Raw genomic sequence first — 17,262 nt, 5'->3', positions numbered from 1 at the left:
CGTGCCTCGCTCAAGGGTCGTACCGTGCCGTACTGAAGATGGTTAGATCACCCAAGAGGAAAGTGAAAATCACATTCTTTGACTTGAGGACTAATTGGATGTGCCGTAGCGAAATCAAGACTGGCTCGTTTTCTTCCTCATCACTGATGGAGAGGAACGCCTTTCAAGCTTGAGGCTGGCTGGGGTGAGGGTCCAGCAGCGGCCTGGAAGGTCTGTGGTGTACCTCACGATTCCAGAGACCAGCGATGCCTTCTGTGGGTGGTGGTTGTGGTGGTGGAGACGATGGTGGTGAGGTGCTGGAAAGAAGCAGAGAGAGAGAGAGAGAGAGAGAGAGAGAGAGAGAGAAGGTTGTGGAGGACAGGGACTTAATTATTCCCACGTAAAGATAAAACTTGAGCTGAACTTCTTTCATAAAAAAAAGGGATATTTTCGTCCCGATTTAGTTGAGACTGGATTGGTGGACGGGCAGACCGGCTTTGCATTACGTCATCATCATCACGCTCGTATTGCGAGCCCGTGAAACAGTGGTTCAAAAACCACGCCCGAACAAGGTACTCACGGGAACACATTAAACGAGGCCAAGCACCTCGTTATCTCTCTCTCTCTCTGGCGTGGCGGTCTCTACGAAGAAAAAAAAAGTATTGTCTTATTATTTATCTTTTCTTTTTTGCGTGTGTGTGTCTTGTAGACAGAGATTGTGTGTGTGTGTAGTTCCCCTAAGGTAGGTTTGATGGAGGGACCTGTTTACAAGAGATGAGGGGGGGGGGGGGGTTACGGGTCAGCCGGTGTGACCCGTGACCTTGGCACAAATAAGGCAAGGGTCAGCTGGGGGTCAGCGTTTCTTAGCACACACACACACACACACACACACACACACTAAGCAATGAAGCCGGAGGTAAACAAATGTTTAGTTGGATAGTTTATAAAGAAAATACAAGAGAATGTAACACCCCAACCCCAACCCCCCGAGTATAGAACAACCTCTCAGCGCTGTACAAACAAGGTGGTTACACAAACTTAACATTTTACCACCAAACGAGCAGTTACGCTTTTATATGAATACAAGCGAACACACACACACACACACACACACACACACACACACTGTGTCAGTACTTATGTGAACATTGTGAACATATACACTTATTGGTACACATAAACGCATATCCTACATTCAGTCACATAATGTACGGTATTTTACGTACATTCAACGCTTGAATCATCACACAAGCAGACGGGTGTATGACAAGTACATGTACACACACACACACACACACACACACACACACAACACACACACACACACAATATGTACGTACACACGAACGCACGCATGAACGCACCTATGTAAATGTAAAGGAGAAATACATTTATGGTATGAGAGCAGTGGGTGATTGGCAGAGAAAGAGAGGTCACTGCCAATGTATACATCATACAGAATGGTGAGCAGTTGTATGATAAGTTGGTTTAAGGTGAGAGGGAGGGAGGGAGCCCACGAGTGCACGACCCCCCCCCCCCTTACAGTAGTAATAGGTCATTACATATACATGAATGTATATACTCATAGAAAACGTACATGGCTGAAGAATGATCATCCGTGTTTAGATTGACCCTTAATAGTCCATTAATCAAAAATATCCATTAATCAAAGGTTCCATTAATCAAATGGTGCCATTAATCATCGATGACATTAATCACGGGGAATACATTTTGGGTTTTATTTTGCTATAAAAGTCGGCATTACTACTAATAAAAAAATACTTTATCATAATTTTGTGTTATATCTTTATTTCAAATACTATTTTGCTTTATTATCCGAAGTAAAATCGTTCTAAGGAGACGGGAAGAGTCTCTTTTGTGTATATGGTTCATTACGGGATAGTATGGGTCGTGACTCTGGGCTCTTTGCCCTAAGGCTGTTACATCCAATTAGCACAAGAATAGGTCTTATAGGGGGAGGAACTAGTTAGCCAATAGGAGGCTTCGCTTCGTACCGACGTCATTGAACACCTGGCCTTCAGGTCCAATGAGACGAAAGACCTCTGATGACGACATGTATTACCCGCGAGAACCGGCCAGTAAGAGCAGTGCTGTCGTCGCGTCATCGTTTCAGTAGCCAATCACAGATGATGTTATGTACCATATACCCTCCGTACCAAAACAAAACACCGGGAGAAAAAAAAAACTACTGACGTCACCGTATACCCCCAGCCAATCACCGTCGGGTGTAGCGATGACGCCGCCGGGGGAAGGTCCTCCCGGCCAATGGGCGGGCGGGGAGCGCATGACGTAGCCCATGACTTTTGACACCCAGGCAGGACTCGGGAAGCCGAGCGTCGACGTTGAGATGAAATTTTTACCCCCGCGCTCAGTATACGTCTTGCTCACCTGTGACGCGGGTGTGTGTGTGCGCGCGCGCGTGTGCATGTGTGTGAGTGTGCGTGTGTGTATATACCCCCGTCCGTGTGTGGATGACTCGAGTGGCGGTGGTAGCTGGCTAGCGTCGCCCTGCACCCTACCCCTCTCTCTCTCTCTCTCTGCCGCCGCGCACGCGCCGTCATCAAGTGTCGCGTTTGATTGGGTTCTGGATCATCGTCGTCGCCAGCACACAGGAGAGACAATATGACCGTGTGACTCTTTATCAACTGCGGTTGTGAGAGGAGGATTTTGTAAGCTGTCCGGCCGAACCAGCAGTTAACGGTCTCAACGATGTTGGACGGTAAGCCTATCTCTAACGAGGGTGGTATAAGGCCCTCCCCTCCCGAGGGTGGACGGACACGTGACTTGCAATAAGCCTCTGCCCAGCTCCTAGGAGACGTGCAATAAGCCTCTGCCCAGCTCCTAGGAGATGTGCAGTAAGCCTCTGCCCAGCTCCTAGGAGACGTGCAATAAGCCTCTGCCCAGCTCCTAGGAGATGTGCAGTAAGCCTCTGCCCAGCTTCTAGGAGACGTGCAATAAGCCTCTGCCCAGCTCCTAGGAGACGTGCAATAAGCCTCTGCCCAGCTCATAGTAGACGTGCAACAAGCCTCTGCCCAGCTCCTAGGAGACGTGCCCACCATGTAATCACCCGGGGGTCCACACTTTGGCCACTGTTGTGTCTCCTCCCTCAGCAGTAGAGCCACAGAGACCTATATATATAATTCATATGTTTCTTATTGAAGGAAATGTTTCTTGAAGATCAAATGTATGGACGTATATTGTTGTGTGTGTGTGTGTGTGTGTGTGTGTGTGTGTGTGTGTGTGTGTGTGTATGTGTGTGATTACTATTCATGTTACGAGCTATACACTCTTGTTGTCCCGTATTAACCTTGTTTATATGTACCATGTCTTTATCCTATGTATGTATGCAGACACAAGCATATACACACCTCGAGCTTGTGTGTGTGTATGTGTGTGTGTTGTCAGAGTAATGACGCCACAGGCGATGGATAAGAATGAATTACTTGTATATATTATGTATATGTTATTATGTATATATTATGTATAGGTTCTGGTAATGGAATTCATTACTGATATTTGATAAGGTAGTATTTTGATGTTATTTATGTAAAGCATTTTGTAAAGATGGACAGTAGAACACACACACACACACACACACACACACACACACACACACGCCTGTTTTAGGCAAAGAGTAAAGAAATGATACATATATGTACAAAATTAGAGACGCACTCACGGTATCAGGTATGTTCATACAAACACACATACGTGTATACAGAACTCACTTGTACGTATATGTGAACAGTGCATGCATACAATCTCTCTCTCTCTCTCTCTCTCTCTCTCTCTCTCTCTCTCTCTCTCTCTCTCTCTCTCTCTCTCTCTCCGCAGCACTACAGTGGCTGTAGAGTTTCCTTCCCAAGCCCAGGCTGCTCTCATGCCCTTCTTCTCTCACCCTCAGTTTGATTTATTATTAAGACATTGAGAGCAAACTACACCCCGGTCGCCATCTTACCCAACCGCCGGACAGCGCCTAACGCGCAAGATTCGTTATGCTTAGCACCAATATTTCTTTTGCGGTGAGCGTTACGCGTTACGTCATAGGTGTGTGGGAAAGTAGACCCTATCATTTGGGCTCATGGCTTCGAAAGCGTATTGTTGGCGGTCGCATAGTTACATACAGACATTGCGCGCACGCAAGCAGACATATACATACACGCACTAGCACATCCAGACAGACAGACGGAGAGACAGACAGGCAGACAGACAGACAGACAGGGAGTCATTCCGCCGCTCCCGTCCTGGCGGTAAACAGCGTGGGACCCAGCCAGTCTGTCCTGAGGAACACCAAACCTCGTCCTTGACTCTCGACCCCAGTGGCCAATGCCCCGAGGGTCCCCCTCTCCTAATTGTGGGAATTCGCCTCCACCACACTCCAGACCACTCATTATTGTATACATGTGCACATACAGACGTACAGGCAGGTGTACACAGGCGTAACACACCCAGATGTCAGATGTCTGTACATATAATCGCTCTGTTTTTCTCATGCCTTAATTATTTCACTTCCGTATACACATACAGATGCATACACTCATGTGCATATGCATACACACTCATAAATGAAAAGCGAATCATAGATATATACATGTATACATTGGTACAAGCATGTACGGATATATATATATATATATATATATATATATATATATATATATATATATATATATATATATATATATATATATATGTACACACACACCTTCCACACACACACCTTCACGTACACACACCTTCCGCACACACACACTCACGGCGCGCACACACACACACACACACACACACACACACACACACACACACGAGGGTAGAACTCCCTCCCCCTTACCGTTCAAACATATAGTTGAATATTAAACTCCACAGCCAAGTCCATCCCTTGCAGAGAAGTAATGTACCATCATTATGCGACCCTCAGTTCGCATGCCATACGTATGTGATACCCTCAGTTGGTATGCCATACGTATGTGACAGGGTGGTCATTATGCGACCCTCAGTTCAGCATGCCATACGTATGTGACAGGGTGGTCATTATGACCCTTATATCTAACGGTTTTCCACGCCTTAGCGAGATAAGCGTCAGGAACAAGCGAAGAATGGCCTGCTTGGCGCGCCTCCAGCTCTAACGTATAATACACAACCATGACAATCGGAAATAATTAACGGGTTGCTGAACGAAACATATAGCGCCAAAGGGAACGACACCTGGCCTATACAACGAAGGGAAAAGAGGGTGTCAAACTCATTGTCTTTAGATAAGTATTTAGGTGCTAATTTTAGCATATTCATATTGTTTGGGATGGCGCTGTTATTGTAGCCGTCTGTACTGGTTGTTAGGGGCTCGATGCAGCTGTGAGGACAAGCTTTGTGTGTACATATGTGTCTGTTTATGCAGCGTGTGTGCGGTAAATATCATAAAGTCATTTGTGATGTGTGGTCAGCATATGCTTAGAAGGCAAAGCCACATGTGTGGATCGAGCGTCGACAGCACGACGCTAACTTTGAAGCACCTGGAACTCTTTTACCTTATTATGACCTTTCTAACACGACTTGACCCCATGGAGAGGTACCAGAGGTGCCCCTTTACGTGGGAAGCGAGGTCAGACTTGCTATAGGTAAAGGTCAGGCCGGAGATAAAGCTGGGTTAAGCTGGAGATTAAGATGGGGTTGGGCGAGGCGCGCAGATAAGAGTAAAAGGGGGGGACTGGAGATGGTAGATTTTAAATTGGAGCTGAGAGAGAGAGAGAGAGAGAGAGAGAGAGAGAGAGAGAGAGAGAGAGAGAGAGAGAGAGAGAGAGAGTTGGAGGTGGGGTTCTGCCCTTGTTACAGCGGCGATAAGACGGGCTAAGTGCAGCTAATCAGATTAGAAATAGGAGATTCGGGCTAGATTATACTGGCTAGTGATTACAATCCTCATTGTTCACGGCGGCGTGAAGTAACCAGTCACACGCCTCCAATCTGCTTGGATGATCTGAGAGCCAAACGGCTAATCATATATGGGCGATCCAGTCAGTGATTGGAAGGTGCAGGATTGGCAAGCCTTCAGTGCGAAAACAGATGGCCTAACATACTGAAAAATATACGTCATATATATATATATATATATATATATATATATATATATATATATATATATATATATATATATATATATATATATATAGGTAAAACCACAAGGAAATTAAAAATACAAAATGTCAAGCGCTTTCGTATGATGACGTGGTCAGGGCTGGGTAAAGGTAGACAGGTTCAGAATACATCTACCTGTAGTCAGTCCTGACCTTGTAATTATACGAAAGCGCTTGAACACCGTATTTTCCGTCTCCTTGTAGTTTTTTTCCTGCACATTATGTACACGCTACTTATGTAGTTTTGGCATATATATATATATATATATATATATATATATATATATATATATATATATATATACATACATACATACATACATACATATTTAAGATAAACCATCAAGTGTTCTTTAATTCAAATATTAACCAATAAATCAAATTATATGTTTATGTCGAGATCCTTTTCGAAAATGAAATGAGCTTTAGAATATATATATATATATATATATATATATATATATATATATATATATAATCACAATGAGATAGTTAGGGTTGCTCTGAGAGAAAATATAAATTGAAAGAAAACGTGTTTATCATGGCCATGCGTATATCGTGTTGCCTGGCCGTCTGGTCTCCCCCCCAAAACCGACTTGCCATCAGTCCTCGCTGACCACAACTCGTGACTCCGGAAATGAAAGCAGAACTCGTTAGTGATCTCGCCAGACGTGGGAGTGACAGGAGCAGTGTTCCTGGTACGCACCCAGTCTAATTAAAAAGAAAAAGAATTTTCTGGTATCTCATAATCAAGATAATTGATCTCGGAAAACTGTGTGAGTGTGTGTGTGTGTGTGTGTGTGTGTGTTTATATATATATATATATATATATATATATATATATATATATATATATATATATATAGATAGATAGATAGATAGATAGATAGATAGATATACTTCTGCGTGTCGTTGTAGAGGGAGACTAGGAATGAGGCGTGGTTGTGGGAGGGGGTGAGGGTGGATCCTATAGAAATCCTCTCCTCCTGTATCATTACATTCCGGAAGAATGCCCCCACTCCCCAGGCCCAGTCGTCTCTGTTCCTGACGCTACCTCGCTAAGGTAGGAAACTGCGAACAGGTTTGAAGTTCAAATAAATACGTCTATACATATACTCACTGTATACACCGCGCGCACATGAATAAACTAACAAGTAGGACAGACATAGAAGGAATAATTAGAATTACTGGAAATTGAAATGATATAAGAAAACAAAAGATAGGTAATTTGTTACGAAGCCGCAAAACGCATATTACAGAAGGGGAAAATATTGAGACGAAGTTGTGAAAGTCGAACGATATAGAAAGAAATTTCAACTCAAGTGAACGAAACTTGTTCATAAAAGGATTAAACTCGAATAGCAAGAGAAGAAACTTCGAGCGGTAAGATAGGAAAGTTCGGTGATAAGATATTTAAAATTATACTTAGAAACAAAACTAGGAAAATCAAGCAAGAACGTTTGAGTATAGAGGCAAGAAGATCGGAATGCCAAGACGGGGAAAATGGCAGTCATTTCCAGGTCCATCTTTATAACACGGGGTTAATGGGAAACCGTCAACTCAGGGGGCGCCACGTAAGCCCGTGGTTGCGACGCTCGACACCAGAGGTCAGGAAGAACGCGATACGTGGTCTCTTATACGTAGGGCCAAGAGAGGATGTTCCTCAGCCTTCCAAGGGTGGGAAAAACTGACTGGTGTGGCGGAGGTCCTGGTTGTGAGCACTGGTGATGGTCTTGTCCAGCAGGTACACAAGGACTGGATGGTCCGTCGAGAACACCTGAGGGAGGGCCCTCGTTCCAGATGCTTCGATTGGTCGTTCAAGGTTTGAAGCCAAAGGTCTTAACGACGCCGTAGCTGTTAATAGGCATAAAGCTCGAACAACGTAACCATCCCCCCCCCAGCTGCTTTGACCTTCCCCCGGCGATATGACTCGATATATATATATATATATATATATATATATATATATATATATATATATATATATATATATATATATATATATATGTCGAGTATATTTATAACTCGATCGCCTCTACTTGGCGGCGATTTTTTTCCCCCCACGTATATCATCAGAAGTGGTCGTTTATTGGGTTTCCGGGGAACTCGCGTGGATGATGGAGAGGCCCCACACACACACACACACACACACACACACACAAACGAGTCTTACACGAGAGAGAGAGAGAGAGAGAGAGAGAGAGAGAGAGAGAGAGAGAGAGAGAGAGAGAGAGAGAGAGAATTCCAGTTTGCGACGTAATGTAATATAATTATATTCCTCGTACCTCGCGGGAGGGTGGAGATTGGGTGGATGATAATGAGGAGGAATAAATCACAGAAAGACATAATGGTGTAATGATACCGAGGAACACACATTAGGCTGGGAACACAGAACCATCTTCCTTCCTGACCCAAGTTACCTAACGAGGGGAGAAAGTATCAAGAGGCGAGATGATGGCATGAGTGAAGTGAGAAGGAGATGGGTTAAGGAGGAGTGAAGTGAGAAGGAGCAGGGTTAAGGAGGAGTGAAGTGAGAAGGAGTAGGGTTGAGGAGGTGTGAAGTGAGAAGGAGCAGGGTTAAGGAGGAGTGAAGTGAGAAGGAGCAGGGTTAAGGAGGAGTGAAGTGAGAAGGAGCAGGGTTAAGGAGGAGTGAAGTGAGAAGGAGCAGGGTTAAGGAGGAGTGAAGTGAGAAGGAGCAGGGTTAAGGAGGAGTGAAGTGAGAAGGAGCAGGGTTGAGGAGGAGTGAAGTGAGAAGAAGCAGGGTTGAGGAGGAGTGAAGTGAGAGGGAGCAGGGTTTAGGAAAATTGAAAGAAAATCATAGATAATTGATAGAAGACTTGTATCAAAACTGACCGTTTGTGACGAAAGATTCGAAATTTGAGGTTTACAAGGTACAGCGAACGAAGCACGGACGTTCGAAGCGGTTTCACGATGAACTAGCCCACATTGTGATCACGGTCCGTGTATTAAATTCTGTAGCAATAAAGCCAGTGTTTACGTTGCTGGGAAGAGCCATGTTCTTAGAGACGGGGTGACCCGTAGTCGCTGGTTCACAGACGTAACTGAACGGGATCTGAATCGCTTCGAAGTCGGCGCTGCTTCAGACGAAAACGTGTTCCTGTTTCTGAACACGTCAGCGCCCCCTCGTCGTCGTCCTCAGGACGTGTGGTACGACAGGTCGTGTTGGAGGTGGTGGTGGCGGCGGTGATGGTGGGGGTTGGGTTAAGTGGTGGTGATACACTATGTGTGTGTGTGTGTGTGTGTGTGTGTGTGTGTTGCTGTGTTGCCTTGGAGGCCCCCAGCGTTGACTGGCTACGTCATATATTTTCCTGTGCTTGGGGTGAAGGTGGGAGGGGCAAGAGGATGCTATCATAGCCCACGGGGGTGAGTAGATCAGAGAGGTGTTGACAAGCGCTGAGTGCTAAGGGCGATGTGTGGATGTATCGCTGGAAATACATTATACGAAGGCGTTACCGGACTCCGCCCGCAATTGAGGAGGAGTGTACCTACGGCGAGGCTGTGTCATCACCAGTGGACGAAAAGGAGTACAGTCTCGCTCCGAGGGAGTCCACACTTTCCATGCTACTGATTGTAGCGCGGCATTAAAGCTACATGAACCCCACCCCCACTCAAAAGGGGTCCTGGGGTTAAATAATAATAAAATTACGTTCACGAAGGTTCACCATCCTGTTACTATCGGCAAAGCGATCCGTGAGAGGCACTGGTAAACAGAGGGTGGTGACGTGTGATGGTAGACGTGTATAAACATTGTGGTGTTGGATTCTCTCTCCTGTGCTATGTAACGGCATCAGAGCCTGGTGGACCTTCGGGCTATGCATCTACCGCTTCGCGCGAGCCTTCTGATGCCAGCCTTCGATGGAATTGTCATGACAAAGACGGGTGTGGTCATCGCTGTGTTATTATATATATATATATATATATATATATATATATATATATATATATATATATATATATATATATATATATATAATCATTGCTTGTTTGTTGGACTTTATAGGATTGACGATCATCGTGTAATATAAAGAACTTGTTTACCTATTTCTGTCAGACTCTGGGCCCCGTATAGATGCCACACACACACACACACACACACACACACATATGGAGAGAGAGAGAGAGAGAGAGAGAGAGAGAGAGAGAGAGAGAGAGAGAGAGAGAGAGAGAGAGCATCATCGGTCTTTTGCCTTTTCTTTTAAGGTCGTATTCAACTAACCCTCTCTCTCGCTCCTCCTTCACTGCCGGTCGCCGGCCTCACATCGCCTCACTGTTCCCTAGACTCGGACCATCCCAGCCAGCACCTCACAGCCGCCCGGCCCCACGACCCCTCCTCCACTTAGGACCAGGGGAGGATAATGATTTAGTGCGGGAGGTTGGGAAGGGTGGGCTGTGTTCCCAGGGGGAGGAGGAGGAGGAGGTGAATACAACCATCGTTACGGACTTAATCATCGTGGGAGGAAGGGGTGGCCCGTGGAAGGTCTTGGAGGAGTCGTGAGTGAAGATACGGCGGTCGAGTAGGTTGAACTTGAGGGGGTGAAGGAAGGCAAGATGTTGGTGTTCGGGAATTTACTCTCGTGAAATTGGTGAATGTATGGAAGGAGAGAGAGAGAGAGAGAGAGAGAGAGAGAGAGAGAGAGAGAGAGAGAGAGAGAGAGAGAGAGAGAAGTACTATTAGTCAAAGGGAACGAATGGTGAGGAAAGGCGTACAATTGGTGTGCACGGGCAAGGATAAATGATAGGAGGAAAACTGATGGTATATGACGAGGTTGTCTGCTAGAGGCCAGTACGTGGGAAGGACAGATAACAAGAGACCTGATGGTCCATGACGAGGTTATCTGCTAGAGGACAGTACGTGGGAAGGGACAGATAACAGGAGCCCTAACCTTCTGTGATGTGGTCATCTGTAGTCTTGATCTGAACTGTGGTAGAGGGAGGAGTAATCACCCCCCCTCGCCTGGTTGTGTCTGGTGTAAGCGTCATGATGGGAAGATATTGTTAGGGTTTACCAGACATCGCTTGTAAGAGTTGATGACGACTGGTTCTGCCCCCGCAGGGGACACACACACAGAGCCCGTTACCTCGACGGTGTTGGTGAGATACGTGTGTTTGGAAGATGGACTCACGATGTGGCGGACCGCTGGACATGTTGTTGGGTAAGAATTATGGAAATTAGAAGACGCAATTCCCGGGACCGTCTCGTCTCGCGAGGAAGGGGAACAAGACCCGCTGGCCATGATTGCGGGCGCAGTGGCTTTATGTCGTTCATATAATGCCGGGGGAAGTAGAGCGAAGCGCTGCTTCTGAAACGGTAGTGAAGCATGAGACGACTTGATCACTGTCAGGGGGTGAGTGAGTGGGCGTTTAAGATGTCTCGGTAATTGGTTCGAAGCTCCGGTGCAGAAAGATTCATAACTACGGAACGCTACGATTGAAAACTAGATGTTAATGAACTACGCCTGAGCCATGTTGGGTATGCGACCAACCACCAGCTTATTACGGTACTGCCTCTTAACGAACGTAACGACCCTGAGGCAGTGGACGGCCACTCTGACCTGTAAATCCCCGTCCAGGAGAGCGGACAGGTGGCCGGCTCGGGCGCCCCGTCAATCAGTCAGACAGCCGAAGCATGTGGGGCGAAGCCCACTGAATCAGCGAAGCTCAGAGCCGCAGCAGAACACATCAGTCGCGTCTTCGTCTCGCTCCATCAACTCCTGCCTTAATTTCGATACCCTCTCCTCTCAAAGTTCAAGACCGCCGGCAAATGACAGCTCTCAAATTACGATGATGCAGCGCGCGATGAAAGGCAAACACGAACTGCCGGGCCGTGTAAACAAACCGGTGTTCACGGCCCGAAGGCTCGACAGCGAGCGGCTCGGGGAGGGCTTTAAAGGGAGGGTGGGGGCACCTTCCTCCTCCTCCTCCTCCTCCTCCTCCAACAGGTGGATCAACATAACCAGACCCCCCCACCTCAGAGGTGTCTCGGCTAACGAGTATTTATACATAAGTTCTATCGTAAAACGAAGCCCCGTTAAGTTCGGATCCGAGATGGGTGGTGGTGAGCGAAGCAGTGTCGGTCATGCGTGATGAAGCATCTGAGGGAAGTCAGGTGACCCATGGGAGCCAGTTAAAAGAGGTTGGCTCTGCATTGGCTGATCAACCTCCGCGCCGCTGATCACTTAAAACTGTTTGCGCGGCAGCAGTTTTAGCGGCAGTCGATCAAGCCGAGGGGGTGCTATTTTACTCTCAAAGAATTAATTAACGTTAATGAGTCTCTTTGTGTGGGTGTGTGTGTGTATGTGGGTGTGTGTGTGTATGTGTGTGTGTGATGTGTGTGTGTGTATGTGTGGGTGTGTGTGTGTGTGTGTGTGTGTGTGTGTGTGGATGGGTGTGTGTAAGGTGATGCGCTGACCCAGCGTTATGAATATACAAAGATGATCATCATCATTATTTATAGTTAATTACCCCAAGTGACTTGGCCATTTCCCATTATATACACCTTCATTTTGAACGTAGATTTAAGGTAAAGTTTTTATATAAGGAATATATATATATGTTTAGTCCAAAAGGTTATACAAGCATTTTTGTCTGGTTGAATTAAGTGTGGTCAGGAAATGATGAATAAAATTAAAGTTAAGGTTTTGGTGGTAGAAACGCGTTTTAGCAAACACATATGCGGTCATATGCATGTTTACATATACATACATATGTACGAACTACCAAGCGCGTGCGCACACACACACACACACACACACACCCAGATCACTCTAGTCTTAATTTCTTGACTGATTAGTTAACTGGTAGCTATAGTGACCTCTCAGTTCTTCAATAACTGTAATACCTCAATTGTGTATATTCATCCAAGTGGCTGCCTGCATCCCATAAACCGTTATTTATATATACAATTTTCTTATTTATTTGTTTATATATATATACACACATGGTGGCGTCCGCACACGTAAGGAAGCACAACAATAAGAACCTCATACATGGGTCGTATGTCCCTAACCATCCCAGGCCACCAGGGATCCGTAGACACACACACACACACACACACACACACACACACACACACACACACACACACACACAAGCAAGCAAGCAGACAATGAACTCCCTCAGGAGCGGACCGTAGGTGAAGTGGAGTGGCGGGAGTGATGCGCCAGTGGTCATAATGGGAAGTCTTGTGCTCCCTCCCCCACCTCCTGCCTTTCCTCCTCCTCCTCCTCCTCCTCCTCCTCAACCGTTTCGACTCACACCCTCCCTCCCTCCCTCCCTCCCCCGCTTCTACAGATAAGGTCCTCGGCGTCTGAGGTCAAAGGCGAGGTGAGGGGTGAGGATAGGGGACGTAGGAGGTCAAACCAATTATCTGGATAGACCCCAGAAGGATAGGGCTTTTTTTTTTTTTCCTGAGGCTACAAGGAGGATAGACAGACGTGCATGATGGCCACTGTCTCTCCTCTCTTCTATACGTCGTTGAACTCCAGCTTCTCCCTTCGCTGAACATGTTTGGCCGTACGCCTCCCCCGTCAGGCACCCGAGCTATCTGCAATGCAAAGGTCATTTACACTCGGTCCGCCTTCCTCCCGCAGGACTCGTAATGAATCTACTCGAGAGGAAACATAGACGGGATCCCGACTACTGTTTTCCGTCAATAAAGACGTAGATAGTGATAGAATATTGTTATGTGTGTTTTCTCGTTCCATTCTTGGCGTTTCGTCCACTCCCAGCAGCCCCATCCACTCCCAGCAGCCACGTCTATTCCCAGCAGCCACGTCCATTCCCAGCAGCCACGTCCATTCCCAGCAGCCACGTCCATTCCCAGCAGCCGCGTCCACTCCCAGCAGCCGCATCCACTCCCAACACCCACGTCCACTCCCAGCAGCCGCGTCCACTCCCAGCAGCCACGTCCACTCCCAGCAGCCGCATCCACTCCCAACACCCACGTCCACTCCCAGCAGCCGCATCCACTCCCAGCAGCCGCATCCACTCCCAGCAGCCACGTCCACTCCCAGCTGCCGCATCCACTCCCAGCAGCCGCATCCACTCCCAGCAGCCGCGTCCACTCCCAGCAGCCGCGTCCACTCCCAGCAGCCGCGTCCACTCCCAGCAGCCGCGTCCACTCCCAGCAGCCGCATCCACTCCCAGCAGCCGCGTCCACTCCCAGCAGCGGCGTCCACTCCCACGCGGAGTAACAATCCTGCCTTTGTTTTTCTTGATCGGGCTCTTCCCTTTCTTGGACGCCTCTTGATCCAGTCCCTCGCGCTCCTCTTGTTCATCTGTCTCCGGACGCACTGCTCCCTTCCCCTCCCGCCCTCCTTGGGTCACCATTACCTCTGATTGGTCCTCTGTGTTCCCATCGTCCGTGCGACACAACCCCGGTATTAATATGCGTCTGTGTCTCCCTGTGTCTTCCTGTCTTTTACCTCCCTTTGTCTAGATGTGTAACCTATTTTTGATTGCGTCTGTGCCTCCTTGTCTGATTACCTGTCTGTAGTGTTCGGGGAGGGATTTCTACATCTCTTAGGCCCCCATATCGTAAACAGTTTCTGCTATCACACTACTTTTGAAACTCCTGTATACTGTTTGAGACACTAAGATACTGCTTTACATATTTTTTTAACAAGTTTCTTGTGCCTGATATCGTGTTATTGGCTCTGGTCGTTACGTCTTTGCGTATTCCGACTATCTGTTCACCGTTGACGTCATCGCACTGGTTTATAAGCATGAAGGTTGTGATCGGATCACCCCTTACTCTACTCTTTTCCATAAAGGGCAAAGTTGAGGCCTCTAACCTTTCCTTTTAACTCAGCTACCTTAATCGTGCTACCATGTTTGATGCCCTCGGTCTGGACCTTCTCTAATATTTCTTGATGTCTTACTTTAATCCATTGTGGTGATCAGTCTTGAGAAACATGTCTTAAGTCTGTCTGTTGTAGGATGTGAACTGCCTGGTGAATGCTTCCTCCTCCGTGTACTTGAGTGCTGTTGTAACGTTTGCCATCAGACAGTTTGTGTCTCCTTTACTATTCCACTAACGTGGGACTCTGGCGACAGGTTAGGGACGGTTGTCGACTCCCAAGTCCTCGTCTCTCTCTCTCTCTCTCTCTCTCTCTCTCTCTCTCTCTCACACACACACACACACACACACACACACACACACACACACACACACACACACACAGATTCCTGCATCTTATTTCCTGTTGGATGATATTCACACTGAGGCTTGCCCTCTCTGTGTCGCCTTATGTCTGTGTCTCATTTCTGGTTATATGGATGATCTGTTTCCTGGGTTGATGTTTTGATACATCTGCCTCCATACCTCCTCATCCTCATCTCTTCTTCTTCTTCTTCTTCTTCTTCTTCTTCTTCTTCTTCCTCTTCTTCTTCTTCTTCCTCCTCCTCCTTCTTCTTTTTTAACTCTGCTCTTCTCCCTCACTGCTTTTCCATCACACTCCAGCAGCTCTGCGCCACCCGCGATACCACCTGCAGCAGCTTAACGCCTCCTCCATCACCCTCCAGCAGCCCTGCGCCTCCTCCATCACCCTCCAGCAGCTCTACCTCTCCACCACTCTCCAGCAGCGGCTGAACGCCCCTTCCATAACCGTCCAGCAGCGGCTGCACGCCTCTTCCATCAGCGTCCAGCAGCGGCTGCACGCCTCTTCCATCACCGCCCAGCAGCAACCTCTACGCCTCCTCCTCTTCCTCCTGCTGCCCCAGCAGTGTCACCATCACCCCCACATGATTGCAGCCTGAGGCATCCCTGCTGGCCATGGCTGGTGCCCGGGACCCATCTGTTCCAGTCTCTACCAGCACTTCTGTTTCCTCCGTCGCTTGCCCATTCTCGATGATTATTTCTATTGCCTCTGCTCTCTTTTATTGAGGAGTCTCCTTCCTTCTGCTTCCCCCCTTTTTTACTGGGCCTTATTGTCCTATTACTTTATTATTTAAAAGATTCTGTGTCTTCTTGTTTTCTTTAATAGTCATCTGTTTCCCCTCCACAATTTCTACAGAGGCGTCGGTTACAAAAGTTTCTGTTTGGGTTTTTCTCCTCCATTTTCTTATCATACGTTTCTGTTTCACCGTCAGGCATTACCTGTTAAGTTACGGTTGTCTGCCTTTCCCTGTCTTTTTCATAATGATGTTGTGTGAACCTCAACTCCGTCAGTAGGTCAGGTGAGTCTTCTTCATCTCCTTCCTGGCTCCTTGACGTCGCTCTCCTTCTGCAGGCCTCACAGCCTCCTCCAGCAGCACCTCCAGCCATGGCTACCATCATCATCATCATCAGCATCAGCTAGCTAGCTAGCTGACTGGGGTTCCTGCCTCGGCCAGGCGCCCCGCTCCCTGTGCCCTGGAGTTGGCCACAAGAGAGGGCGACCGCGTAATTGTACTACTCACCTGGGTATCGGGAGGGTTAGTTGGCGACTACGGCAGTGAGCCAGCACTTCAGTGGTTGCCAAGTGCCACTCCTTTACCCCCAAGGTGTTTGTTGTCTTTCCTTCCTCCTTCACTCATACATGGGCTGCTGGCTTTCAGCCCCACAGACATACATACAACCTCTCCATCTCGTAAATAACACTTCATAACACATAACTTACACGACCTGTTCTTTGTAACTGCTGTGAGCGATACGCCCTAGCCTTAGCCCTGCCCTTCGGCAAAATCTAGTCATAGTCACCTCTCTCTCTCTCTCTCTCTCTCTCTCTCTCTCTCTCTCTCTCTCTCTCTCTCTCTCTCTCTCTCTCTCTCGTCTCCCTGTACGTAATGAGTGCCAGACACCGCCAGAAACAGTTAACGTCGTATTCTGTAACCTCAACAGAAAATTGGTCGCATGACGCGGTGGTCTGGTTGGGTCTGCCCTTCGCGTTCCCAGAGGCACCAAGCTGTTATTACAAGCAGAACGCACGCAGGTGGGGGAGAGGAGGGTGGCTGCTCGCTTGCCTTTCCCTTCCTCGTCCCTCCTGCTTGCTTCCCTCCCTCCCTCCCTCCCTCTCCTTCTGGCTTGAGGTCAGGTCTGGTGGTCGACGAGAGACACCGGTTCTGCTTCCCTATCCCGTCCCCATCAGTGACAACACTAGGATAGTGGGATTGTGTTACTATCCTCCGTTTGATG

The 17,262-nt window shown here is 47.5% G+C and overlaps 1 protein-coding gene across 1 annotated transcript in view; it reads left to right on the top strand.

Annotated features, from left to right (window-relative positions):
* Positions 1-2,372: 2,372 nt before the first annotated feature.
* sprt (PDZ domain-containing protein sprite) overlaps positions 2,373-17,262 on the top strand; it is a 149,643-nt gene continuing 134,753 nt past the window's right edge. Inside the window, exon 1 of the mRNA XM_071689622.1 lies at positions 2,373-2,767. The gene's annotated coding sequence lies outside the window, so the exon portion shown is untranslated. The remainder of the gene's footprint in view (positions 2,768-17,262) is intronic.

This window comes from Panulirus ornatus, chromosome 3 (assembly GCF_036320965.1).
Source record: "Panulirus ornatus isolate Po-2019 chromosome 3, ASM3632096v1, whole genome shotgun sequence".
Lineage (NCBI taxonomy): Eukaryota > Metazoa > Arthropoda > Malacostraca > Decapoda > Palinuridae > Panulirus > Panulirus ornatus.
This window is presented reverse-complemented; position numbering and strand designations above follow the sequence as displayed.